This window comes from Chiloscyllium plagiosum, unplaced genomic scaffold (assembly GCF_037043375.1).
Source record: "Chiloscyllium plagiosum isolate Xiang-an unplaced genomic scaffold, Cpla_swu_hap1 HiC_scaffold_2, whole genome shotgun sequence".
Lineage (NCBI taxonomy): Eukaryota > Metazoa > Chordata > Chondrichthyes > Orectolobiformes > Hemiscylliidae > Chiloscyllium > Chiloscyllium plagiosum.
The window spans coordinates 132,563,051-132,588,565 of NW_028270140.1; the positions used below are offsets into that span (position 1 = coordinate 132,563,051).

Sequence of the window (25,515 nt, forward strand, 5' to 3'; positions counted from 1 at the left end):
GTGATCAATGTGGCAAAGCCAAACGTGTGAATCCTGAAAGATTTTCCTCTCCCCTCCTCAAAGGGATTTGAGATCTATTATTGTACACTAACAGCCGAGGTAAGACCCACCTCAGACTGAGAATTGAATTTGATATTGAATCAATAATATCTTATTAACACAACTCAAATGTGAGGAACACCGACACTTTGTGAAACAAAGTGCACAATTTTTCAGTAATTCTTCCACGTCTGTGGTGTCCATAATACGCTCCTACTTATGAGATAACAAATTAGATTGCCTGCCGTTCAGCTGATGGGAGAGTTAACTTGGGAATGTCATCCTGCCACAGACTCTGCAACTTTCATGTCCTAAAGCCCACAAATCAAGGCCTACTCCTCAGAGGATACAGCAATGAGAATTCACATTCATATTTGGTTTTGGGTTGATATATGTCAAAGATTTTGGAGTGAAGGGCAGGGAATTGGCTTTCAGCCCCCCCCCCGCATACCCACGATGTGTACCTTTGATAACCCCAAAATTGGGCCAACAGTAAACCACCCATCACTTAGCAGGCAGGTAATCACGGTTTCCCTGTTACCAGGGAGGCATGTGGTCAAGGAGGTGTTAAGTTGAGATCCTTTAGTAGCCATTGATTGACAACTTCAGAGCCTTAATCGCTGTGAGTTGAGAAAGTTGCCTAAACTCCCTCTTGGTCAGCAATTAATTGAAGAGGTGATGAAAAGGGAGTGAATTTTTCACCATGATAAACTCACCCCTTTATTTCCCCTTCATACCAGCTCTCTTTCCATCTCGATAGAGGGTATTTTTCACCTAAAATATTCTTTAAAATAACTGCTTTGTTGTGATTCTAATATTCTCTGATCTTTAGTTGGTTGGTAGTACAGAACTGGAGTATTGCTGAAAAAAGATATGTTTTGACAAAACTTTTCATCAGCACTCATCAGGACAATTTATAAGAACTACCAGTTCAAGGGGATAAATACATACACACTGCATGAGAGGAGAGTGCTGATTGATTGGCAAGTGGACCTCTACCAATCAGAGGAGAAAGTGAGGACTGCAGATGCTGGAGATCAGAGTCGTAGAGTGTGGTGCTGGAAAAGCACAGCAGGTCAGGCAGCATCTGAGGAGCAGGAGAATCGATGTTTCGGGCATAAGCCCTTCATCAGTTGTACCAATCAGAGTCTATTTGCCAACCAATCAGAGTTTCCTCTCATGCAGTATAAATGTTGTTTTCTCCTTGAACTTATATTCATTGTTAATTATTTTGATAAGTTAAAGATGAAAAGCTCTGACCAAGTGTGTCCTTTTCAGCAATTAAAATATAGAACATAGAACAGTACAGCACAGAACAGGCCCTTCAGCCCACGATGTTGTGCCGACCACTGCTCCTCATGTATGCACCCTCAAATTTCTTGGTCTTGATGTGCTGTTGAATAATATTTAGTCTGTTGAAGTGAGGAAAGTGAGAGCTCTCTTTTCTTTCACTTTACTATGAGGCTGCAAGAGATAACAACCTTATGGTATGACACAGTGTTACTTCCTATGATGATTTACACTGCATCATTGGCATATCACACAGAGTTTACTCTTTAATACTCCAGTGATAGTATACTCAAGTAAATGCTGACTGGAGTTACCATAATTAACATTGATTATTTCTCTTCAATAAAACCATCCTAACACTGTCTTTTCCACTGAAGTGGCAATAGGTTAGTTAGCATCATTTTTAATTGAAAAGTGTTCAGGATTACATAAATGACAAGACCAATGTTTGCTATCAATTTTCCAAATGACATTTTTTCACTTTTTCTTGTATAATTTTATTTGACTAAAACTGAGCAGTCTAAGCTGAGGATTCAGGGTTTTAAAGTTATCATGATTTTATCAGACATAAGGCAGCTCTGTTTTGAAAGTAAGATGATTAGTGGTGGTTTAACCTGAGGATCACCACACCTTGGGCAAGGGGAAAGGTTGAGAAAGAGAGTTTTTTTGATAACCTTAGCGGGAATTGAATCCATGCTGTTGGCCTCACTCTATATTGCAAACCAACTATCCAGCCAACTGAGCTAACTGACATACTTTATTCATTGTAAGAAAAACTTATATTTGTTAACTTTAACATGATTGTTTTCCATATTCTGAAATGGAATGTTGTAATTTTATTCAAGTTCCACTCCTTTATTCTTTCATAGGTGGAAATGCCTTGCTCAACGCTGGTTGCCCTGAAATATTACGTCTGTATGATCATTATTTATATTAATAAAAAGTTATTTAATTGAAAGTGCCATTATAACCACATTTGCTAAAGATCTCTTACACAGTATCTTCCAAACCCACAATCACTTCCATCAAGGCAAGAGCTGCAGATACATGGAACACTACCAGCCACAGATTCCTCTCTAAGCCACTCACCATCCTAACTTTGAAATATGTAGCTAATCCTTCACTGTTGCTGGATTCCCTCCCTCATAACATTGTGCCTCCTCCTATAGTACATGGACTGCAACAGTTCAAGGACAGTTCACCAACACCTTTTGAAGGAAAACTTGGGATGGGCAATTAATTCTGCCCCAGTTAGCAGTGCCTGGATCCCCCAAGAGAATGAAAGAAAACAAGGTTGATTTTTATCACAGGAGTGTTTATGTGATATTGTATTCCTTGACTTATATGAAGAATGCTCACTGACCAAATTATCAGAGACCTGTCAATCAAGTAAGGGCTTCGAGTATGGATATCTTGGCTTTTAGTCAAGCCTCAGGATGTAGTCTTGGCTGAGAGCTCAGCGATCCATTGCTCTTTTGAAACACCTCATCCCTGGCCTGATTGGCAGGTCTGGCACTTTGTTGTCAATTTCACAATATTTATTGACACAAGGTTGAGAGATTGCAAAGATTTGTAGTTTATGCTATTGATACTTTAAAGACTTTAGGCAATTAATGTTTCTCTGGGCTTGCAGTAAATTGAGCTTTTCGTGGAAAGTAATGAATTAATGGGTGTTTTTATACAAGTATTTTACACAAGTCTTTATCATTACTATGGGTGTTATTGTTTCTCAACAGTATACAGTGAGTGAATGGACATGAAAGTTCTGTAGTTGATGACATAGCCTGTATACGAGGCATGAAGTGTCAAGTTTGGGAGGTAAGGAATGGCATTGGCATTAAACATTCCAGAGAAGGTTTACAGGACTGATACCAGGTATGGAGGGACTGTCTTATGAGCAGAGGTTGAATAGTATGGTCTGGTACTCATTTATATATAGAATAATGAGAGGCAACTTAATTGAAACATACAAGTTGCTAGCGGATTTAATAGGACACATGTAGAAAGGTTGTTTCTACTTACAGGAGCATCTAAGACCAGAGGGCATAATCTCAGAATACAGGTTGCACATTTAAGACAGAGATGAGAAGGAGTTTCTTCTCTCAGAGGCTGGTGAATCAATTAAAGCCTTTAGTACAGTGGGCTGTTGAGGCTGGATCATTAAATATACCCAAAGCTAGGTCATCAAGTATACCCAAGGCTGGGTCATTACATATATCCAAGGCTGGGTCATTAAGTATATCCAAGGCTGGATCATTAAGTATACCCAAGGCTGGGTCATTAAATATATCCAAGGCTGGGTCATTAACTATACACAAGGCTGGGTCACTAAGTATACCTAAGGCTGGGTCATTAAGTATATCCAAGGCTGGGTCATTACGGGTACGCAGGGCTGGATCATTAAGTACAGCCAAGGCTGGGTCATTAAGTATACTCAAGGCTGGGTCATCAAGTATACCTAAGGTTGGGTCATTAAGTATATCCAAGGCTGGACCATTAACTATATCCAAGGCTAGGTTATTAAGTATACCCAAGGCTGGGTCATTAAGTATACACAAGGCTGGGTCATTAAGTATACTTAAGGCTGGATCATTAAGTATACCCAAGGCTGAGATGGACAGATTTTGAATCAATAAGGGAATCAAGGGGTATGGGGAAAGGCAGGAAAATGGAGCTGAAGATTATCAAATTGGCCACAATCTCTTAGAATGGGAGAACAGATTTGATGGGCTGAATGGTCTACTTTTTGTGCTATGTCTATGGTACATAGTCTGAAAGGCAATCTGAAGACAACCTTTTGAACTTAGCTTTTGAATGGCTTCTCATCCAGACTATGGTTCACAATACCATTGAGGTGCCATGAACCGTCAGCCCATGAAAATTGCAGAGAATGAGGACATTCTTATCCCCAGTATGGAGCTAACCGGATCAGGAGTACTGAATGTGAGCTCAGGGTCTGAACCATCCTATACATTTAAAAGATGCTCCTGACAATTGGAAAGCTCATGATTGGGGTTGGTAATCACAGAATCAGGATTATCTATCTTTTTTATTTTAATGTTCCATTCACAGGATGAGGGTATCACTGGCTCGGCGAGCATTTATTACCCATTCCTAATTGCCCAGACGGCAATTAAGAGTCAACCACATTGCTGTGGGTCTGGAGTCACATGTTCACCAGACTATGTAAGAATGGCAGATTTCATTCCCTGAAGGACATTAGTGAACCAGATGGATTTTCTGACAATCGACAATGGCTTCTTGGTCATTATTAGATTCTGAATTCCAGTTTTTATTGAATTCAAATTCCACCATCTACAATGGAGGGATTTGAACCAAGGTCCCCAGAATATTAACTGGATCTCTGGATTAATCATTCAACAAAAATGCTGCTAGGCCTCACCTCCTCTTTTTCGATTGCTCCATAGTCATTCTGACTCCGTGAAAATGCAGCTCAGTGCTCTTTAGTTGAGATACAAAATCTGATGCCAACCCTGATGAGATTACATTAGGTTGATGTAGTCGATTCCATTGTGTGATATCAGTGTGATTTACACAGAGATTCAGGGGTTAGTACTGCTGCCTCACAGCGCCAGAGACCTGGGTTCAATTCCAGCCTTGGGCAACCGTCAGTGTGGAGTTTGCACATTCTTTCTGTGTCTGCGTGGGTTTCTTCCAGTGCTCTGGTCTCCTCCCACAGTCCAGGGATCCCACCAACTGGGTGGGTTAGCCACAGTAAATGTGGGGTTACAGATAGAGTGAGGGTGCTGGATTTGGGTCTGGATCTGTGGGATGCCCTTCACAGGGTTGGTGCGGACTCGATGGGCTGAATGACCTCATTCCACACTATAGGGATTCTATGATTTGGACAAGTTGATTGAGTGCATAAATTCATAACAGGTGAAAGTAAACATCCAGGTGCAGCAGGTAGTGAAGAAGGCCTTCCCAGCAAGAGGATTTGTGTACAAGAACAGGGATGTATTAGTGGAGTTTGTACAGGGTCTTGGTGAGACCACATCTGGAGTATTGCGTGCAATTTTGGTCTCCTTATCTGAGGCATGATGTTCTGGCATATGGGGAAAATGCAACAAAGATTTAACATTCCTGGAGTTTCAGAACTGATGCACAAAGAGAGCCTGTTACTGCTATACTCATTGGAGTTCAGAAGAATGGCAGGAGTCTCAAAGAAACCTATAAAAATTCTAACCCCCCTAGATAGGGTAAATGCAGGAAGGATGTTCCTGATGACGAGAGAGTCCAGTCAGATATAGTTCTTTGGGCTAAAATGATCAAAGGGTACAGGAGAAAGCAGTAACAGGGTTATAAGTTGGATGATCAGCCATGATCATATCAAATGGAGGAGCAAGCTTGACGGGCTGAATGGCCTATTTCTGTTTCTATTTTCTGTGTTTCTATGGCACTACTTTGAGAATGGGATTTCTCCCTGGCAAATCCTCAATCTAAACAATTGTACAAAATATCTGGTTCGCATCACATTACTGATTCTGTAACTATACATATTACATAGTTCAAAAAAGTACTTTTTATTGATAGGATAATCTGAGAACCATGAAAAGTGCTATATAAATGTAAAATCTTTCTCTTTTTTTAAACCAAGCAAGAAATGTCTTGGGGGGGGGGGTAGGGGTTGCAATATTATCATGCAGGGGATCAGTGTGTTAGTCAATGAGGTAATAGTTGCGATAGGCAGGATCGTCATCCCTCAGTGCTGAGCCATCTCAAGAGATTGGAAATCAGCAGTCGTCACAATGGTTGATAACCCATACAAAAGCTCTCAGCGGTCCCGGCAATTATGGACCTATCAGCTGGTTAAACTACCCGGGAAAGCTGCCAAAGAAAGTCATTACGCACATCGATCAACATCAACTGGATTTCTTCAATTCACAGGATTCAGCAGTGAAGAAACACCAGTAATGTGAAGCACGTATCTCCTACACCTTTAATGGGAAAGCATGCACATTTGTGGTCTTTCTGTTTGTGGGAAATGCTTTTGATCTGTTTTGGCACAAGGTACAATTGTACATCATTTCCCAGCTCCTGAGAAAGCTAATTTGATGATGATTGAACTTTCGTGCAGAGTGCAAATTCAGTATTGGAATGGATGTTGAAGTTTCCACCAACTTTTGACCAAATGTCCCTCTTGCACTTGAATCTTACACTCGCAAAATTGATTTTCTTGGCTTTTTCTCATTCATTTGGGATGTAGGTGTTGCTGGCTAGGCCAGCATTTATTGCCCACCCCGAATTACCCAGATGGCAGTTAAGAATCAACTCCACAATGCTACAGGCTTGGAGTCCATGTAGGCTGGACCAGGTAAGGATGGCAGTTCCTTCCCTCAAGGATTTGGTAAACCATCCAAAATATCAGCGATTAAAAAAAGATGTGATGAACACAGTGAACCCTGAGCTTTTGAAGGAATAGGGCAAGTATCAAAATAATGTTGCTTTCAAAACGAATTCTCACCCAGGGATTGAGGAGGCATCAAGTTCTTGGCATCTTTGATAGGCAATGGAAACTGACATGGTTCTTTACACAAGGTGTGACAGTGGGACAGATAACAAATGGTAAATTGAATAATATAAATTGGAGGTAATCACATGAGGTTGGGAACAGAGACAATTTGAGAAAATGCAACAATTGATATAGATATGATTGCAACAGAGAGAGTGATGTTGGAGACGTGGACAGTGAGGAGGATCATTGAGTTACAAGGCAGTGGAGGGTAACGTCAAAGTGACAAAGAAACCAGAGAAGGTTAGCACACCATGATAGCTGTTACACAACATTTCATTCTGCGACTTTATTTTGCCTGGCTCGTGCCTACAGTAAATGGCGTGTAAGGAATTTCATGAAAAATGTGTTTAACATCAGTATGTTAAGATTTGCACAGCTTCAATAGCCAGTGTTCAGTTCTCTATCAGATTTGGTGTATTCTCATGTGTTTTGTGCCAGAACAGGTGGGGAGTCCAATTGTGTATACCAGGCCTCACCTTTTGTTGTAGTATGTGAGTTGACATCAAAATAGCATTGACATCAAAATGAAACAAGCGTAAAAACATACTCCTGGAAACAAATAGTGTCTAGATCTTGAATGTTGGCAAGTTCTCAACTGTGAAGACTATCACAATTGAGCAAAATCTTGCTGTCATCTGGCACTCTCAGTTGGTCATTTTTGGCAATACTCGCCTGGTGATCAATAAGAGCAAAAACCCTGTTGACTTTACCCTTTCTCGATTTTGGGAGTGATATTTCTTTCCCCTTCAAAGTGAGATGAACTATCTCACTGGCAATTGCCAATTAGTTTTCCATAGGAGTCAGCTGCTCTTCAATTTAATCAGCTCACCCATCAAAGGAACAGTGGTCGATAACTTTGTGTGAGCTGTTTAAGTGGCAAATCAATCCACATTCCGACTGATTACAAGTTTGAACCTTATACCATTCAACAGTGAAATTAGTTGGGTCACATAATAACAACTTATTATGAATTTTTAATACTTGCAGTGAATGTGTCCAGCAAAACTTCATGAAGTCAGCAATCAAATACCATCGGATTTACTAATTCCTAATATTGTTACATTTTTACACCAAATATAGTTCTAAATTGCACGCTTTGCACATGTGAGCATCAATGTTGTTTGCCATGTAGCAGTTTACATTTAGATGATGTGCAGGTGCATATGGTTAGACAAATGTATTAGGATTTATTGTGAATCATACTGTGCAGACATCAGAAAAAAAAAGGCATTTCTGACCTTATGTTGTAGGAATGATAATTGACCAAGCAGCTTTGGATAGTTGGGCTGATATCGTGACCTTGAAGAGGTCCTGGAGTGAGCGACTAGGGCTGAAACTGAACAAATCATTCTCTTCTTTCGAACAAAAGTATGTCTCGAACCACTGGTGAGTTTTCCACATAATTCATATTAATTCAGTTTTATTGGGGTTCCTTTGAGTCACTCTAGATCAAATCATATCTGAAATTAAAGATTATTCTCTCTTGAGTTACCATTATTACACCATAGCCAAAATGACTAAGAGAGGTTCATGTTGTGCAGTGATGGTGGCCCAAGCTCTGAGCTGGAAGAGTTGATTTCAAATCCCACCTACTCCAGTGATGCATAATAACATTGTAATGTGATTTGATTTGATTTATTATTGTCACATGTACCTAGCTCCTGGGAAAGGTTTGGTTTGCATGCAGTACAAGCAGATCAAACAATACAAAGTGCATTAAGCCAAAAGAACAGAACAAACAATACAATGTTACAGCTGCAGAGACGGTGCACAAAGAGTGAGATCAACATTAAATTTACAATTTCAGTGGTCCATTCATGAGTCTGTTAGTACGTGTGTTGAAGATCCAGTATCTTCCAACAGAACAGGTTGGAAGAGATTATAATTGCGTGGGAGGGGCCTTTGATGATGTTGGCTGCCTTCCCGAGGCAGGTTGGCTTGTGTGATGGACTGGGCTGTGTTCACAATTTTCTGTAGTTTCTTATGGTCCTGGACAGAGCAGATGCCATAACAAGCCGCGATGCACCCAGATAAGATGCTTTCTAGGGAGCATCTGTAAAAAGTGGTAAGAGTCTTTATGGACAACTCTGAACAAGTTGATTAAAAAATGCCTACAATGAGTCAGTGGTGCTTGATTGGCGGCTCCTTCCATCAATTTGCTGAGGACTGGAAGTAGGTGGATGGCAGCATTGTATTTATCCTGCTTTTTGTGGATGAGTCATACCTGGGAAATATTCCACATTGTCAGCTAGATACCAGTGTTTTAGTTACATTGGAACAATTTTGCAATGGGTGAAGTGAGTTGTGGAGCCTAAGTGTTTATCACCATAGTTGGGATGTTGTTGGGGCTCATGGTTCAAGGCACAGATTTTGATGAACTGATTTTAATGGCTGGAATATAAAACTGGATACAAGTGATATGTAAAATGATGGGGCCAATTAGGGAAAGTATCAGAATAACGGCTCAAAAATTCCAGAAATCTTCAGAAAAACACAGAAGAAATGTAAATTTATCAGTGGTTTTGACGAATAATGAAGGAGTTTTTAAAAAAATGAATCAGTTATGAAGGGGGAAAAGAAACAAAGTATAGGCCTGGTCCAGAGCCCAAAATACTTTATTCAGTCTCGAGGGCTCATCTGATGTTGCTCAGCTCAGTCTAGTCACACTGGCAATCTTACATTCTCAAACTCTTTCCATAGCTCACTCACCCAACCATCAACATTTTTTGTGTTTCATAATTCTGGTTCTAAAGCTATTCAAATCTACTAGGACTAATTACATTGAATTCAAATTGCATTGACTGCATAAGCCCGATTAGATTTAAATTCAGCTCTATTGGTGACTCCCAGCAAACTACATAGAGATGTCAATCATGTGTCAGCATCGACAAAGCTTTATGGAAAAGTAATTTCAGTTTGGTTGGTTTTCTGAAGACGCTGAATTAACTTTTGTTTAAATGCATGCTACATCATTGTTTTTAAAACTAAGGCGGGCTTTAGAATTGCACAGACTTCCCAATGGTTGGCACAAATCTTTGTTTCAGCTTGGTGTGCTGCCGTTCATGATTTGCATGTTTGCGTATTTTCTTTTTCAGCCTGATTTGCTGGAAAGGAGAAGTAATTAAATGCCACTTTTTCACTAGAAAGAGGTAATATTCATTGGAACTATATTTTCTGTTTCCTCCATTTGTTGTTTGTGCCCTTCTTCACTAATTTTGTTCTGATACAGCAGACATGGTTCTCCACAGTCTTGCTCCTTGACCTCCAATAATGTGGATGCTTGGCTACAAAAACTTAGTTCCACAGTAGACTCATTCTCTGATTTCTCTTTCCTCCTCTTATAGTGAAATGCCAAACCATTAAATGATGGATGACCAGGCTGACATGGGTTTTAGCCACACAAGGAAATTATACAGAAAACCTTGTGTGGCCTTGCTTGGCGGACTATCGAATGGCAGCGATTCTTGCTCATGAGAACTGCAAGGTAAAGTAGCCCCTTTTAAAGAGATTTGGTTCAGCACTCGGCTAAATGGTGAAACTGAAATGGTTTGTATTTGGAGGAAAAATGCTGTAAATGGGTGCCAAGACGCTGACTGGCAAATACAAATGTACGTTACAGCTCGTTTCCTCATCCAGCATCTCAAAAGCAGTTTCTTGTAGTTGGTGTTTGAGTGAAAATAGTGGAATTGTGAGCGAAACAATGCTCTCCAGAAGGCAAAGGCAAATGTGACATGTCACATTTTGTTATCTAGGATGCTGCACCCTGTGTACATTATTAGACCGGGAGCTGGATGGGGGGGGGGCGGCGGATAAATTTCAGCCATCATTTTTTCCCCTGTAACAACATTGTTTCTGCTTTTGAGCGTTTTGTAGCATTTCCAATGAAAGAGTAAATTTTTGTTGGGTGCCAGCGAGCATTTGATACCTTGTCCAAGATGCAGTTATTCACATCTGAACCAGGCAGTGTTACCAAGCTGTGTCACTGTGCAGTACTGTACGGTCCAAGCCTGATTCTGTCCTCACCAAGGATAAAAGGTCACACGTAGAAACTTACTGAGCTGCGTCCAGAATGCTCCCTTAATGAGAAAATTAACATTCACCTGTAATTTTAAATCTGCTTGTTTTAATGAAGGAATTCTTTTCCCTTCGTTACGATAAAATTAAGACTGGAGAAATAAAATATGGTAATTGATTTTCAATCAAGACTCAATTCAACAGGCAAGATTGAATTGATTTCTTAAATAACTCAAATATATAATAATTTCTACCTCAATGAAACTCTGTGAAAAACATTCATTATACTAAGTAGAACACGTATTAACCGAACTTATATATGCAAATTGCTAATTAGGGATAAACTCTCCTGTAGCTTGAAAACCGTGCACTATCTGCAAAAGACTTTGACGTTACAATTGTTGTGCTGGAAGGAACTTGGGAGACACATTAACAAAAGCAGGATATCAAGGAGATGTACTAATTAAACTCAATTTACATTTATAGATTATGTTGATTACAAATTAGAAATTCTTTTGTAATATTGTAAGTAGCAATTACACTGGCAAAACACTAAAGTATTGTTAGATTCCAAAGGGATTAATATCCTGCCCCAGGTGGTAATGCTATTTATTTCATATCATTATTCATGGTTCCCTTAATTTACTCTCTATAAATGACAGCTACTTCTATTTCCTCTGATCAGAATACTTTGTGGTCATCTACGTAAAATGTTTGTGCAATGTATTTTTCATAACGAATGAAAGGGTAAGTAAGTTAATTGAAAACCCGCAGTTCATGCAAGACATCTCCTCGTCATGCAAACTGATTTTTTTTCCTTCGATAAGGTTTCATGTCAACAGTGTCAGTTCTGGCCTCAGGAAGAACTACCACGCAATGAATCAATCGAAGTTAACAAAGGTAAGTGGATTCAAAACTCTGCTGTCTTTCGTTGAGCTCTACCTTACCATCAATTTCCTGGTCCCCTCACTGTCTCGAAAGTGTCTATCTCCTTGCCTGAAATTCAGAAATTGTCGAGGTCTATAAATCCAGCCAGCAAAACAATGTGCCCTCACAGTGGCTAGAGGATCAAGGTGCTGTTGATGAGAAAGCCTCAAATGAAAGTTGGAATGGGATGATCACAAGAAAAGGCTTAAGGAATGGAGGGATCTCCTTCAAACTAACAGCACTGTTCTCCAGGTTTGTGCTGCAGTCTCCAGGAGCTGTGGCAGACCTCAGCTTGGGTCTGCTGTCAAGCTTGCCATTTGAAGCATGAAATGGTCAGACTGTGTTACTGCTGTGCTGTTCTGACCTCCTCCACAGTGGTGCAACCATCTCTTCTGAGCTGCGCTATCCAATTGCTGCTAATTGCCCACTTAACAAGGTTAATTGGCTTCCCGCCAGTGCCAAGCAGGGTTGCCTGAACAGCACAGTAGCCAGCACTGTGCAATGTGTGAGGAGGCAGGAACACATTGGGGAACAAGCGGAGTGCTTGTCTCCCATTTCCAACCGTCACCGAACCATCCTCCACACTCTTTGTCATTTTGTTTCTGCATCTGGTTCAACGTTGAATTCACTTCAACCATACAGTTCCTGCTTTGGACAATGAGCTATTCATGAGTGATTATTCATCGGACTGATTACTGAAATAGGTGGTTTCCTGTGGATTTCAAAACAAGGGGGCATATTTCTGAAGGTGAGAGGAGAAAGATTTCAGAAAGATTTGCACAGAGAGAGCACGCGCATGGAATGAACTTCGAGAGGAAGTGATGGATGCAGGTACACTTACAACATTTCAAAGACATTTGGATAATTACATGAATAAAACATGTTTGGAGGGACATGGGCCAAGAGCAGGTAGTGGGACTATTTTAGTTTGGGATGATGGTCGGCGTGGACTGGTTGGACCGAAGGGTCTGTTTCTGTGCTATATCATTCTGTGACTATGTCTCACACACCTGTTGGAACCCGCTACACCATTTGGATGCCCTGGAGACAGAAACCTCAGAGCAAATCCCAATTCAAGATCTATAAGCAAGTGCCTGTCTTGTCCTGCTCACAGCGGAAAATGTGTTGCTGGAAAAGCGCAGCAGGTCAGGCAGCAACCAAGGAACAGGAGAATCAATGTTTCAGGCATAAGCCCTTCTTCAGGAATGAGGAAAGTGTGTCTAGCAGGCTAAGATAAAAGGGAGGGAGGAGGGACTTGGGGGAGGGGCATTGGAAATGCGATAGGTGGAAGGAGGTTAAGGTGAGGGTGATAGGCCGGAGTGGGGGCGGGGGCGGAGAGGTCTGGAAGAAGATTGCAGGTTAGGAAGGTGGTGCTGAGTTCGAGGGTTGGGACTGAGACAAGGTGGGGGGAGGGGAAATGAGGAATCTGGAGAAATCCGAGTTCATCCCTTGTGGTTGGAGGGTTCCTAGGCGGAAGATGAGGCGCACTTCCTCCAGCCGTCATGTTGCTATGGTCTGGCGATGGAGGAGTCCAAGGATCTACATGTCCTTGGTGAAATGTTGAGCCACAGGGTGATTGAGTTGGTTGGTCCGGGTGTCCCAGAGGTGTTCTCTGAAATGTTCCGCAAGTAGGCAGCCTGTCTCCCCAATATAGAGGAGGCCACATCGGGTGCAGCGGATGCAGTAAATGATGTGTGTGGAGGTGCAGGTGAATTTGTGGCAGATATGGAAGGATCCCTTGGGGCCTTGGAGGGAAGTGAGGGGGGAGGTGTGGGTGCAAGTTTTGCATTTCTTGCGGTTGCAGGGCAAGATACTGGGAGTGGAGGTTGGGTTGGTGGGGGGTGTGGACCTGACGAGGGAGTCACGGAGGGAGCGGTCTTTTTGGAACACTGATAGGGGAGGGGCGGGAAATATATCCCTGGTGGTGGGGTCCGTTTGGAAGTGGTGGAAATGATGACGGATGATACGATGTTTATGGAGGTTGGTGGGGTGGTAGGTGAGGACCAGTGGGGCTCTGTCCTGGTGGCGATTGGAGGGGCGGGGCTCATGCCCGAAACGTCGATTCTCCTGCTCCTTGGATGCTGCCTGACCTGCTGCGCTTTTCCAGCAACACATTTTCAGCTCTGATCTCCAGCATCTGCAGTCCTGACTTTGTCCTGCTCACAGCAATATACAGCCAAATATCATTGTTTCTCTCCAAACTCCACTGCTACTTTGTTCCTCCTGATTTTTAACATTGCCCTTGCTAAAGGGTAAACCAACCGAATTACTCTGCCACGAGGTCAACATTCCAAAAAAAAAACACTAGCTGCCACAAACTCAGTGATTTGTAGTCCATTGGCAGGAGCAAAAAGAATTGTCCTCAAAACCTGTTAGGAGATTTAAAGAAGTGACAAGCAATTAAAATGACTCTAATTGTTTTTGATTAATTCCATATCAAATAGCTAGGGAATTTGATGTGAACAATTCTACACATGAAAAGAATCACAGAAATGAATAAGTTCTTCACGTGGCTTTCAAATGTTATGAAGTGTATTGTCCTTTTTTTTTAAGCCACTTCATCAAAAGATGTAAATCGAGTGGAGATGATTGAATCACCTTCTGCCCCAGGTGTTTGCAGACATTTCACTTCAAATCATTCGGAATTGCTTCCATGCGCTGCACATTGCTTAAATCTCCAGTGCAGAATGTGCACAAAGTTCGGCTGAGGAATGAAAAGTAGGATAAGGCAGACAGTGCAGCATTAATTGAGAGATCTCAGCACTTGACACAGATGGCCTGAACAGGTTCCTTCGATTCTCTTTGAAACAAAAATACATTTCATTGCACAGATTATTAAAACCATTAGAGCTTTGTCATGAGTTGTGATGTCAGCAGTGAACAGTCAATCTGCCCAGGGCTCATGTATTATATGTTCTCATGTTCAAAAGCTCTAGTGTAATAAGTTTGGACAGGACCTGCCATTTTATATGTAAATCCATCCAAAATCTACAGGCGCGTTGGTGGCCCCTTCTTAGCAAGTGGCTTGAACAATGCCTCCAGCAAGTGTTCCTTTCTTCCCGACAACTGCTTCAATTTCACTGAGTTGATGTTAATTAGTACAACGAGGCACTAAGTGTCTCTACCAAAAAGAGTGATCTAATTATTTCAGCTTTCGTGTGGTACAATGTTAAGACATATTGAAGATCTTAACCATCAGAGATGTCAGTAAAGAACACAATCATTTCTGAAATGCAGAAAACAAATGTCTTTCTCGAGTGTAGACCAAAGCTGAGGCAGTCATTTCGGACTGTTGTTTTGTTCGGGTAGTACACTATGGTAAACCCATGTTGGCTGAAACAACAAAGTGCTCGAAAGAAACATCATCTTCTGTTCTTCTATCACAGTAATTCACAAACTGGCATACACAGAGCTCTTCTAAGAATCTATGATGCAGACCCAACATTATACAGATGCCACAGGCAACTGCCAAAGGCATTGTGGTGAGAGGTAAGGAATTGAGTGGCAGCCGAAGGTGTGCTCTGTGTGTGGACTCCTGATCTTTTTCTGTTCTGCTGGTGCATTCCCACTCTCTGCTTATGCATTTATCAGGCTCCTGCATCAGTTTTCTCCATGCTCCTACCATCTCTGCGCTTCTTTTCTGGCTGGCCTCCTACTCCTGTTTCTCCATGCTCTTCTATCTCTGTGCTCCTGCTCACTGACTGCTTCTGTTTTCTCTGTGTTCCTCAGTTCTCTATGCTCTGGCTCTCTGTGTTCTTGCTTACTGTCTGCTCCAGTTCTCTCATTGTTCCTACTCCCTCTGCCACTCTGTGCTCCTGCTCGCTCTCTCTCTCTGTGCTCCTGCTCGCTCTCTCTGTGCTCCTGCTCGCTCTCTCTCTGTGTTCCTGCTCTCTCTCTCTCTCTGTGTTTCTGCTCGCTCTATCTCTCTGTGTTCCTGCTCGCTCTATCTCTCTGTGCTCCTGCTCGCTCTATCTCTCTGTGCTCCTGCTCGCTCTATCTCTCTGTGCTCCTGCTCGCTCTATCTCTCTGTGCTCCTGCTCGCTCTCTCTCTGTGCTCCTGCTCGCTCTCTCTGTGCTCCTGCTCGCTCTCTCTCTGTGTTCCTGCTCACGCGCTCTCTGTGCTCCTACTCGCTCTCTCTCTCTGTGTTCCTGCTCGCTCTCTCTCTGTGTTCCTGCTCGTGCTCCTGCTCGCTCGATCTCTCTGTGTTCCTGCTCGCTCTCTCTGTGCTCCTGCTCGCTCTCTCTGTGCTCCTGCTCGCTCTCTCTCTCTCTCTGTATCTGCTCGCTCTATCTCTCTGTGTTCCTGCTTGCTATCTCTCTATGTTCCTGCTTGCGTTCTCTCTCTGTGCTCCTGCGCTCTCTCTCTCTGTGTTCCTGCTCGCTCTATCTCTGTGTTCCTGCTCGCTCTCGCTCTGTACTCCTGCTCGCTCTCTCTCTGTGCTCCTGCCCGCTCTCTCTGTGCTCCTGCTCTCTCTCTCTCTGTGCTCCTGCTCTCTCTCTCTCTGTGTTCCTGCTTGCTCTCTCTCTGTGCTCCTGTTCGCTCTCTCTCTGTGCTCCTGTTCGCTCTCTCTCTCTGTGCCCCTGCTTGCTCCCTCTGTGCTCCTGCTCACTCTCTCACTGTGCTCCTGCTTGCTCTCTCTGTCTGTGCTCCTCCTCACGCTCTCTGTGATCCTGCTCAATCTCTCTCTGTGCTCCTCCTCGCTCTCAGTCTCTGTGCTCCTGCTCGCTCTCTCACTCTCTGTGTTCCTGCTCGCTCTCACTCTCTGTGTTCCTGCTCCCTCTCTCTCTGTGTTCCTGCTCCCTCTCTCTCTGTGCTCCTGCTCGCTCTCTCTCTGTGCTCCTGCTCGCTCTCTCTGTGCTCCTGCTCGCTCTCTCTCTCTGTGCTCCTGCTCGCTCTCTCTCTGTGTTCCTGCTCGCGCTCTCTCTGTGCTCCTGCTCTCTCTCTCTCTCTGTGCTCCTGCTCGCTCTCTCTCTGCTCCTGCTCGCTCTCTCTCTCTGTGCTCCTGCTCGCTCTCCCACTGTGTTCCAGCTCACTCTCTCTCTCTGTTTTCCTGCTCGCTCTCAGTCTGTGTTCCTGCTCACTCTCTCTCTCTCTGTGTTCCTGCTCGCTCTGTCCCTCTGTATTCCTGCTCGCTCTCCCTCTCCGTGCGCCTGCTCACTCTCTCTCTGTGCTCCTGCACGCGCTCTCTCTCTCTGTGTTCCTGCTCACTCACTCTCAGTGCCCCTGCTCACTCTCTCTGTGCTCCTGCTCACTCTCGCTGTGCCCCTGCTCGCTCTCTCTCTCTGTGCTCCAGCTCGCTCGCTCTCTCTGTGTTCCTGCTCGCTCCCTCTGTGCTCCTGCTCACTCTCTCACTGTGCTCCTGCTTGCTCTCTCTGTCTGTGCTCCTCCTCACGCTCTCTGTGATCCTGCTCAATCTTCTCTGTGCTCCTGCTCGCTCTCAGTCTCTGTGCTCCTGCTCGCTCTCTCTCTCTGTGTTCCTGCTCGCTCTCACTCTCTGTGTTCCTGCTCCCTCTCTCTCTGTGTTCCTGCTCCCTCTCTCTCTGTGCTCCTGCTCGCTCTCTCTGTGCTCCTGCTCGCTCTCTCTCTCTGTGCTCCTGCTCGCTCTCTCTCTCTCTGTGCTCCTGCTCGCTCTCTCTGAGTTCCTGCTCGCGCTCCCTCTGTGCTCCTGCTCGCTCTCTCTCTGCTCCTGCTCGCTCTCTCTCTCTGTGCTCCGGCTCGCTCTCCCACTGTGTTACAGCTCGCTCTCCCACTGTGTTCCAGCTCACTCTCTCTCTGTTTTCCTGCTCGCTCTCAATCTGTGTTCCTGCTCACTCTCTCTCTCTCTCTGTGTTCCTGCTCACAGTGTCCCTCTGTATTCCTGCTCGCTCTCCCTCTCCGTGCGCCTGCTCACTCTCTCTCTGTGCTCCTGCTCGCGCTCTCTCTCTCTGTGCTCCTGCTCACTCACTCTCTGTGCCCCTGCTCACTCTCTCTGTGCTCCTGCTCACTCTCTCTCTGTGCTCCTGCTCGCTCTCTCTCTCTGTGTTCCTGCTCGCTCTCGCTGTGCCCCTGCTCGCTCTCTCTCTCTGTGCTCCAGCTCGCTCTCTCTCTCTCTGTGCTCCTGCTCGCTCTCTCTGTGCTCCTGCTCGCTTTCTCTCCCTGTGCTCCAGCTCGCTCTCTCTCTGTGTGTTCCTGCTCGCTCTCTCTCTCTGTGCCCTTGCTTGCTCCCTCTGTGTTCCTGCTCACTCTATCTCTCTGTGCTCCTGCTCAATCTCTCTGTGCTCCTGCTCGCTCACACTCTGTGCTCCTGCTCGCTCTCTCTCTGTGCTCCTCCTCGCTCTCTGTCTCAGTGCTCCTGCTCGCTCTCTCTCTGTGTTCCTGCTCGCTCTCACTCTCTGTGTTCCTGTTCGTGCTCTCTCTGTGCTCCTGCTCGCTCTCTCTCTGTACTCCTGCTCGCTCTCTCTCTGCTCCTGCTCGCTCTCTCTCTCTGTGCTCCTGCTCGCTCTCCCACTGTGTTCCAGCTCACTCTCTCTCTGTTTTCCTGCTCGCTCTCAATCTGTGTTCCTGCTCACTCTCTCTCTCTCTCTGTGTTCCTGCTCACAGTGTCCCTCTGTATTCCTGCTCGCTCTCCCTCTCCGTGCGCCTGCTCACTCTCTCTCTGTGCTCCTGCTCGCGCTCTCTCTCTCTGTGCTCCTGCTCACTCACTCTCTGTGCCCCTGCTCACTCTCTCTGTGCTCCTGCTCACTCTCTCTCTGTGCTCCTGCTCGCTCTCTCTCTCTGTGTTCCTGCTCGCTCTCGCTGTGCCCCTGCTCGCTCTCTCTCTCTGTGCTCCAGCTCGCTCTCTCTCTCTCTGTGCTCCTGCTCGCTCTCTCTGTGCTCCTGCTCGCTTTCTCTCCCTGTGCTCCAGCTCGCTCTCTCTCTGTGTGTTCCTGCTCGCTCTCTCTCTCTGTGCCCTTGCTTGCTCCCTCTGTGTTCCTGCTCACTCTATCTCTCTGTGCTCCTGCTCAATCTCTCTGTGCTCCTGCTCGCTCACACTCTGTGCTCCTGCTCGCTCTCTCTCTGTGCTCCTCCTCGCTCTCTGTCTCAGTGCTCCTGCTCGCTCTCTCTCTCTGTGTTCCTGCTCGCTCTCACTCTCTGTGTTCCTGCTCGCGCTCTCTCTGTGCTCCTGCTCGCTCTCTCTCTGTACTCCTGCTCGCTCTCTCTCTGCTCCTGCTCGCTCTCTCTCTCTGTGCTCCTGCTCGCTCTCCCACTGTGTTCCAGCTCACTCTCTCTCTGTTTTCCTGCTCGCTCTCAATCTGTGTTCCTGCTCACTCTCTCTCTCTCTCTGTGTTCCTGCTCACAGTGTCCCTCTGTATTCCTGCTCGCTCTCCCTCTCCGTGCGCCTGCTCACTCTCTCTCTGTGCTCCTGCTCGCGCTCTCTCTCTCTGTGCTCCTGCTCACTCACTCTCTGTGCCCCTGCTCACTCTCTCTGTGCTCCTGCTCACTCTCTCTGTGCTCCTACTCGCTCACACTCTGTGTTCCTGCTCGCTCTCTCTCTGTGCTCCTCCTCGCTCTCTGTCTCTGTGCTCCTGCTCGCTCTCTCTCTCTGTGTTCCTGCTCGCTCTCTCACTCTGTGTGCCTGCTCGCTCTCTCACCATGTCCCGACTCTCTCTCTCTCTGTGTTCCTGCTCGCTCTCTCTCTCTGTGTGCCTGCTCGCTCTCTCACTATGTCCCGACTCTCTCTCTCTCTGTGTTCCTGCTCGCTCTCTCTCTCTGTGGTCCTGCACGCTCTCTCTCTCTATGCTCCTACTCGCTCTCTCTCTCTGTGCTCTTGCTCGCTCGCTCTCTCTGTGCTCCTGCTCGCTTTCTCCATGCTCCTGCTCGCTCTCTCTCTCTGTGCTCCTGCTCGCTCTCTCTCTCTGTGCTCCTGCTCGCTCTCTCACTGTGTTCCGGCTCATTCTCTCTCTCTGTTTTCCTGCTCGCTGTCTCTCTCTGTGTTCCTGTTTGTTCTCTCTCTCTCTGCGCCTGCTCGCTCTCTCACTATGTCCCGAACCTCACTCTCTCTCTCTGTGTTCCTGCTCGCTCTCCCTCTCTGTTTTCCTGCTCGCACTCTCTCTCTGTGCTTCTGCTCGCTCTCTCTGTGCTCCTCCTCGCTCTCTGTCTCTGTGCTCCTGCTCGCTCTCTCTCTGTGTTCCTGCTCGCTCTCTCTCTGTGTTCCTGCTCGCTCTCTCTCTGTGTTCCTGCTCGCTCTCTCTCAGTGCTCCTGCTCGCTCTCTCTCAGTGCTCCTGCTCGCTCTCTCTCTCTGTGTTCCTGCTCGCTCTCTCTCTCTGTGCTCCTGCTCGCTCTCTCTGTGCTCCTGCTCGCACTCTCTCTCTCTGTGCTCCTGCTCACTCTCTCACTGTGTTCCTGCACACTCTCTCTCTCTCTGTGTTCCTGCTCACTCTCTCTATCTGTGCTCCTGCTCTCTCTCTCTGTGCGCCTGCTCGCTCTCTCACTGTGTCCCGACTCTCTCTCTCTGTGTTCCTGCTCGCTCTCTCTCTCTGTGCTGCTGCTCGCTCTCTCTCTCTCTGTGTTCCTGCTCTCTCTCTCTCTGTGCTCATGCTCGCTCTCTCTCTCTGTGCTCCTGCTCGCTTTCTCTCTCTGAGACCCTGCACACTCTCTCTCTGTGCTCCTGCATGCTCTCTCTCTCTGTGTTCCTGCTCTCTTTCTCTCTCTCTTTCTCTGTGCACCTGCATGCTGTCTCTCTGTGCTCCTGCTCGCTCTCTCTCCTGGGCTCCTGCTCGCTCTCTCTCTGTGCTCTTGCATGCTCTCGCTCTGTGCTCCTGCTCGCTCTCTTAGTGCTCCTGTTTGCTCTCTCCCTCTCTGTGCTCCTGCTCGCTCTCGCTATGTGCTCCTGCTCGCACTCTCTCTCTGTGCTCCTGCTCGCTCTCATACTGTGTTCCTGCTCGCGCTCTCTCTCTCTCTGTGCTCCTGCTCGCTCTCTCTCTCTCTGTGTTCCTGCTCGCTCTCTCTCTCTGTGCTCCTGCTCGCTCTCTCTCTGTGCTCCTGCTCGCTCTCTCTCTGTGTTCCAGCTTGCTCTCTCTCTTTGTTACAGCTCGCTCTCTCTCTGTGCTCCTGCTCGCTCTCTCTCTCTCTCTCTGAGCTCCTGCTCACTCTCTCTCTGTGCCCATGCTCGCTCTCTCTGTGCCCCTGCTCGCTCTCTCTGTGCTCCTGCTCGCTCTCGCTCTCTGTGCTCCTGCTCGCTCTCTCACTGTGTTCCGGCTCATTCTCTCTCTCTCTGTTTTCCTGCTCGCTGTCTCTCTCTGTGTTACTGTTCGCTCTCTCTCTCTGTGTGCCTGCTCGCTCTCTCACTATGTCCCGACCCTCTCTCTCTCTCTCTGTGTTCCTGTTCGCTCTCTCTCTGTGCTCCTGCACGCTCTCTCTCTCTGTGCTCCTGCACGCTCTCTCTCTCTGTGCTCTTGCTCGCTTGCTCTCTGTGCTCCTGCTCGCTCTCTCTCTCTGTGCTCCTGCACGCTCTCTCTGTGCTCCTGCTCGCTCTCTCTCTCTGTGCTCCTGCACGCTCTCTCTCTGTGCTCCTGCACGCTCTCTCTCTGTGCTCCTGCACGCTCTCTCTCTGTGCTCCTGCTCGCTCTCTCTCTCTGTGCTCTTGCTCGCTTGCTCTCTCTGTGCTCCTGCTCGCTCTCTCCATGCTCCTGCTTGCTCTCTCTGTGTGCTCCTGCTCACTCTCTCACTGTGTTCCGGCTCATTCTCTCTCTCTGTTTTCCTGCTCGCTGTCTCTCTCTGTGTTCCTGTTCGCTCTCTCTCTGTGCGCCTGCTCGCTCTCTCAATATGTCCCGACACTCGCTCTCTCTCTCTGTGTTCCTGCTCGCTCTCTCTCTCTGTGCTCCTGCACGCTCTCTCTGTGCTCCTGCTCTCTCTCTCTCTCTGTGCTCTTGCTCGCTCTCTGTCTCTGTGCTCCTGCTCGCTCTCTCTCTGTGCTCCTGCTCACTCTCTCTCTCTGTGCTCCTGCACGCTTTCTCTCTGTGTTCCTGCTCTCACTGTCTCTGTGCTCCTGCTCTCACTGTCTCTGTGCTCCTGCTCTCTCTCTCTCTCTGTACCTGCTCTCTCTCTCTCTCTGTGCTCCTGCTCGTCTCTATCTGTGTTCCTGCTTTCTCACACTCTCTGTGCTCCTGCTCACTCTCCCTCTCTGTGCTGCTCGCTCTCTCTCTGTGTTCCTGCTCTCTCACACTCTCTGTGTTCCTGCTCGCTCTCTCTCTCTGTGCTCCTCCTGGCTCTCACTCTCAGTGCTCCTGCACGCTCTCTCTCTCTGTGCTCCTGCTCGCGCTCTCTGTGCTCCTGCTCGCTCTCTCTCTATGCTCCTCCTTGCTCTCACTCTCTGTGCTCCTGCTCGCTCTCTCTCTCTGTGCTCCTGCTCGCTCTCTCTATGTGCTCCTGCTCGCTGTCTCTCTCTGTGCACCTGCTCGCTCCCTCTCTCTTTGTGCTCCTGCTCACTCTCTCTCTTTGTGCTCCTGCTCGCTCACTCTCTGTGCTCCTGCTCGCTTTCTCTCTGTGTTCCTGCTCGCTCTCTCTCTCTGAGTTCCTGCTCTCTCCCTCTCTGTGCTCCTGCTCTCTCTCTCTCTCTGTGTGTGCTCCTGCATGCTCTCTTTCTGTGCTCCTGCTCGCTCTCTCACTCTGTGCTCCTGCTCGCTCTCTCTGTGTTCCTGCTCTCTCTCTCTCTCTCTGTGCTCTTGCTCGCTCTCTCACTCTGTGCTCTTGCTCGCTCTCTCTCTATGCACCTGCTCACTCTCTCATTGCTCCTGCTTGTTCTCTCCCTCTCTGTGCTCCTGCTCGCTCTCTCTCTCTGTGTTCCTGCTCGCTCTCTCTCTCTGTGCTCCTGCTCGCCCTCTCTCTGTGTTCCTGCTCACTCTCATGCTGTGTTCCTGCTCGCTCTCTCTCGCTGTGCTCTGCTCGCTCTCTCTATCTCTGTGTCCCTGCTCGCTCCCTCTGTGCTCCTGCTCGCTCTCTCTCTCAGTGCTCCTGCTCGCTCTCACTCTCTGTGCTCCTGCTCGCGCTCTCTGTGCTCCTGCGAGTTCTCACTCTCTGTGCTCCTGCTCACTCTCTCTCTGTGTTCCTGCACGCTCTCTCTCTCAGTGCTCCTGCTCGCTCCCTCTGTGCTCCTGCTCGCTCTCATACTGTGTTCCTGCTCGCTCTCTCTCTCTGTTTTCCTGCTTGCTCTCTCTCTCTGTGCGCCTGCTCGTTCTCTCACTTTGTCCCGGCTCTCTCTCTCTCTGTGTTCCTGATCGCTCTCTCTGTGCTCCTGCACGCTCTCTCTCTGTTCCTGCTCGCTCTCACTCACTGTGTTCCTGCTCTCTCTCTCTCTGTGCTCCTGCTCGCTCTCTCTCTCTGTGCTCCTGCTCGCTCTCTCTGTGCTCCTGCTCACTCTCACTCTCTGTGCTCCTGCTCGCTCACTCTCTCTGTGCTCCAGCTCGCTCTCTCTCTCTGTGTTCCTGCTCGCTCTCTCTCTGTGCTCTTGCTCACTCTCTCTTTCTCTGTGCCCCTGCTCACTCTCTCTCTGTGCCCCTGCTCACTCTCTCTCTGTGCTCCTGCTCGCTCTCTCTGTGCCCCTGCTCACTCTCTCTCTCTGTGCTCCTGCTCGCTCTCTCGCTGTGTTCCGGCTCACTCTCTCTCTCTCTGTTTTCCTGCTCGCTCTCTCTCTCTGCGTTCCTGCTCGCTCTCTCACTGTGTCCCGACTCTCTCTCTCTCTGTGTTCCTGCTCGCTCTCTCTCTCTCTGCTCCTGCTCACTCTCGCTCTCTGTGCTCCTGCTCGTTCTCTCTCTCTGTGCTCCTGCTCGCTCTCTCTCTGTGTTCCTGCTCTCTCTCTCTTTCACTCTGTGCTCCTGCATGCTTTCTCTCTGTGCTCCTGCTCGCTCTCATCTCTGTGCTCCTGCTCGCTCTATCTCTGTGCTCCTGCACGCTCTCTCTATCTGTGTTCCTGCTCTCTCTCTCCCTCTCTCAGTGCTCTTGCTCGCTCTCTCTTTGTGCACCTGCTCGCTCTCTCAGTGCTCCTGCTTGCTCTCTCCCTCTCTGTGCTCCTGCTCTCTCTCTCTCTCTGTGCTCCTGCTCACTTTCTCTCTGTGTTCCTGCTCGCTCTCTCTCTCTGAGTTCCTGCTCGCTCGCTTTCTGTGTTCCTGTTCACACTCGCTCTCTGTGCTACTGCTCGCTCTCTCTCTCTGTGCTCCTGCTCGCTCTCTCTGTGCTCCTGCTCGTTCTCTCTCACTGTGCTCCTGCTCTCTAGCACCGTGTTCCTGCTCTCTCTCTCTCTCTCTCTCTGTGTTCCTGCTCTCTCTCTCTCTGTGTTCGTGCTTGCTCTTTCTCTCTGTGCTCCTGCTCGCTCTCTCTGTGCTCCTGCTCGCTCTCTCAGTGTTCCTGCTCGCTCGCTCTGTCTGTGTTCCTGCTCGCTCTCTCTCTCTGTGCTCCTGCTCGCTCGCTTTCTGTATTCCTGTTCGCTCGCTCTCTCTGTGCTCCTGCTCGCTTGCTCTCTCTGTGCTCCTGCTCGCTGTCTCTCTCTCTGCTCCTGCTCGCTCTCTCAGTCCTCCTGCTTGCTCTCTCCCTCTCTGTGCTCCTGCTCGCTCTCTCTATGTGTTCCTGCTCGCTCTCTCTATGTGTTCCTGCTCGCTCTCTCTATGTGTTCCTGCTCGCTCTCTCTCTGTGCTCCTGCTCGCTCTCTCTCTGTGCTCCTGCTCGCTCTCTCTCTGTGCTCCTGCTCGCACTCTCTCTGTGTACCTGCTCGCTCTCTCTCTGTGCTCCTGCTCGCTCTCATACTGTGTTCCTGCTCGCTTTCTCTCTCTGTGCTCCTGCTCGTTTTTTCTCTCTCTGTGCTCCTGCTCGCTCTCTCTCTCTGTGCCCCTGCTCACTCCCTCTGTGTTCCTGCGCGCTCTCTCTCTCTGTTCCTGCTCGCTCTCTCTCTGTGCGCCTGCTCGTTCTCTCACTTTGTCCCGGCTCTCTCTCTCTCTGTGTTCCTGCTCGTTCTCTCACTGTGCTCCTGCTCGCTCGCTTTCAGTGTTCCTGTTCGCACTTTCTCTCTGTGCATCTGCTCGCTCCCTCTGTGCTCCTGCTTGCTCTCTCTCTTTGTGCTCCTGCTCACTCTCTCTCTCTGTGCTCCTGCTCGCTCTCTCTCTGTGCTCCTGCTCGCTTTCTCTCTGTGCTCCTGCTCACTCTCTCTCTGTGTTCATGCTCGCTCTCTCTCTCTGAGTTCCTGTTCGCTCGCTTTCGGTGTTCCTTGTCACGCTCTCTCTCTTTGCTCCTTCTCGCTCTCTCTCTCTCTCTGTGTTCCTGCTCGTTCTCTCACTGTGCTCCCGCTCGCTCGCTTTCAGTGTTCCTGTTCGGACTTTCTCTCTGTGCTCCTGCTCGCTCCCTCTGTGCTCCTGCTCGCTTTCTCTATGTGCTCCTGCTCGCTGTCTCTCTGTGCAACTGCTCGCTCCCTCTGTGCTCCTGCTCGCTCTCTCTCTTTGTGCTCCTGCTCACTCTCTCTCTCTGTGCTCCTGCTCGCTCTCTCTCTGTGCTCCTGCTCGCTTTCTCTCTGTGTTCCTGCTCACTCTCTCTCTGTGTTCATGCTCGCTCTGTCTCTCTGAGTTCATGTTCGCTCGCTTTCTGTGTTCCTTGTCACGCTCTCTCTCTGTGCTCCTTCTCGCTCTCTCACTCTCTGTGCTCCTGCTCGCTCTCTCTGTGCTCCTGCTCGCTCTTTCTCTCTGTGCTCCTGCTCGCTCGCTTTCT

General features: G+C 47.7%; 1 protein-coding gene and 1 long non-coding RNA gene across 19 annotated transcripts in view; one reads left to right on the forward strand and one right to left on the reverse strand.

The window, feature by feature from the left end:
• LOC122557375 (teneurin-3) overlaps positions 1 to 25,515 on the reverse strand; it is a 2,678,940-nt gene that overhangs the window by 910,477 nt on the left and 1,742,948 nt on the right. The gene's annotated exons all lie outside the window — the stretch shown is intronic.
• LOC148151996 (uncharacterized) overlaps positions 11,704 to 25,515 on the forward strand; it is a 64,631-nt gene continuing 50,819 nt past the window's right edge. Inside the window, exons 1-2 of the long non-coding RNA XR_015759198.1 lie at positions 11,704 to 11,779; positions 15,193 to 15,295. This is a non-coding gene — a long non-coding RNA (uncharacterized LOC148151996). The remainder of the gene's footprint in view (positions 11,780 to 15,192; positions 15,296 to 25,515) is intronic.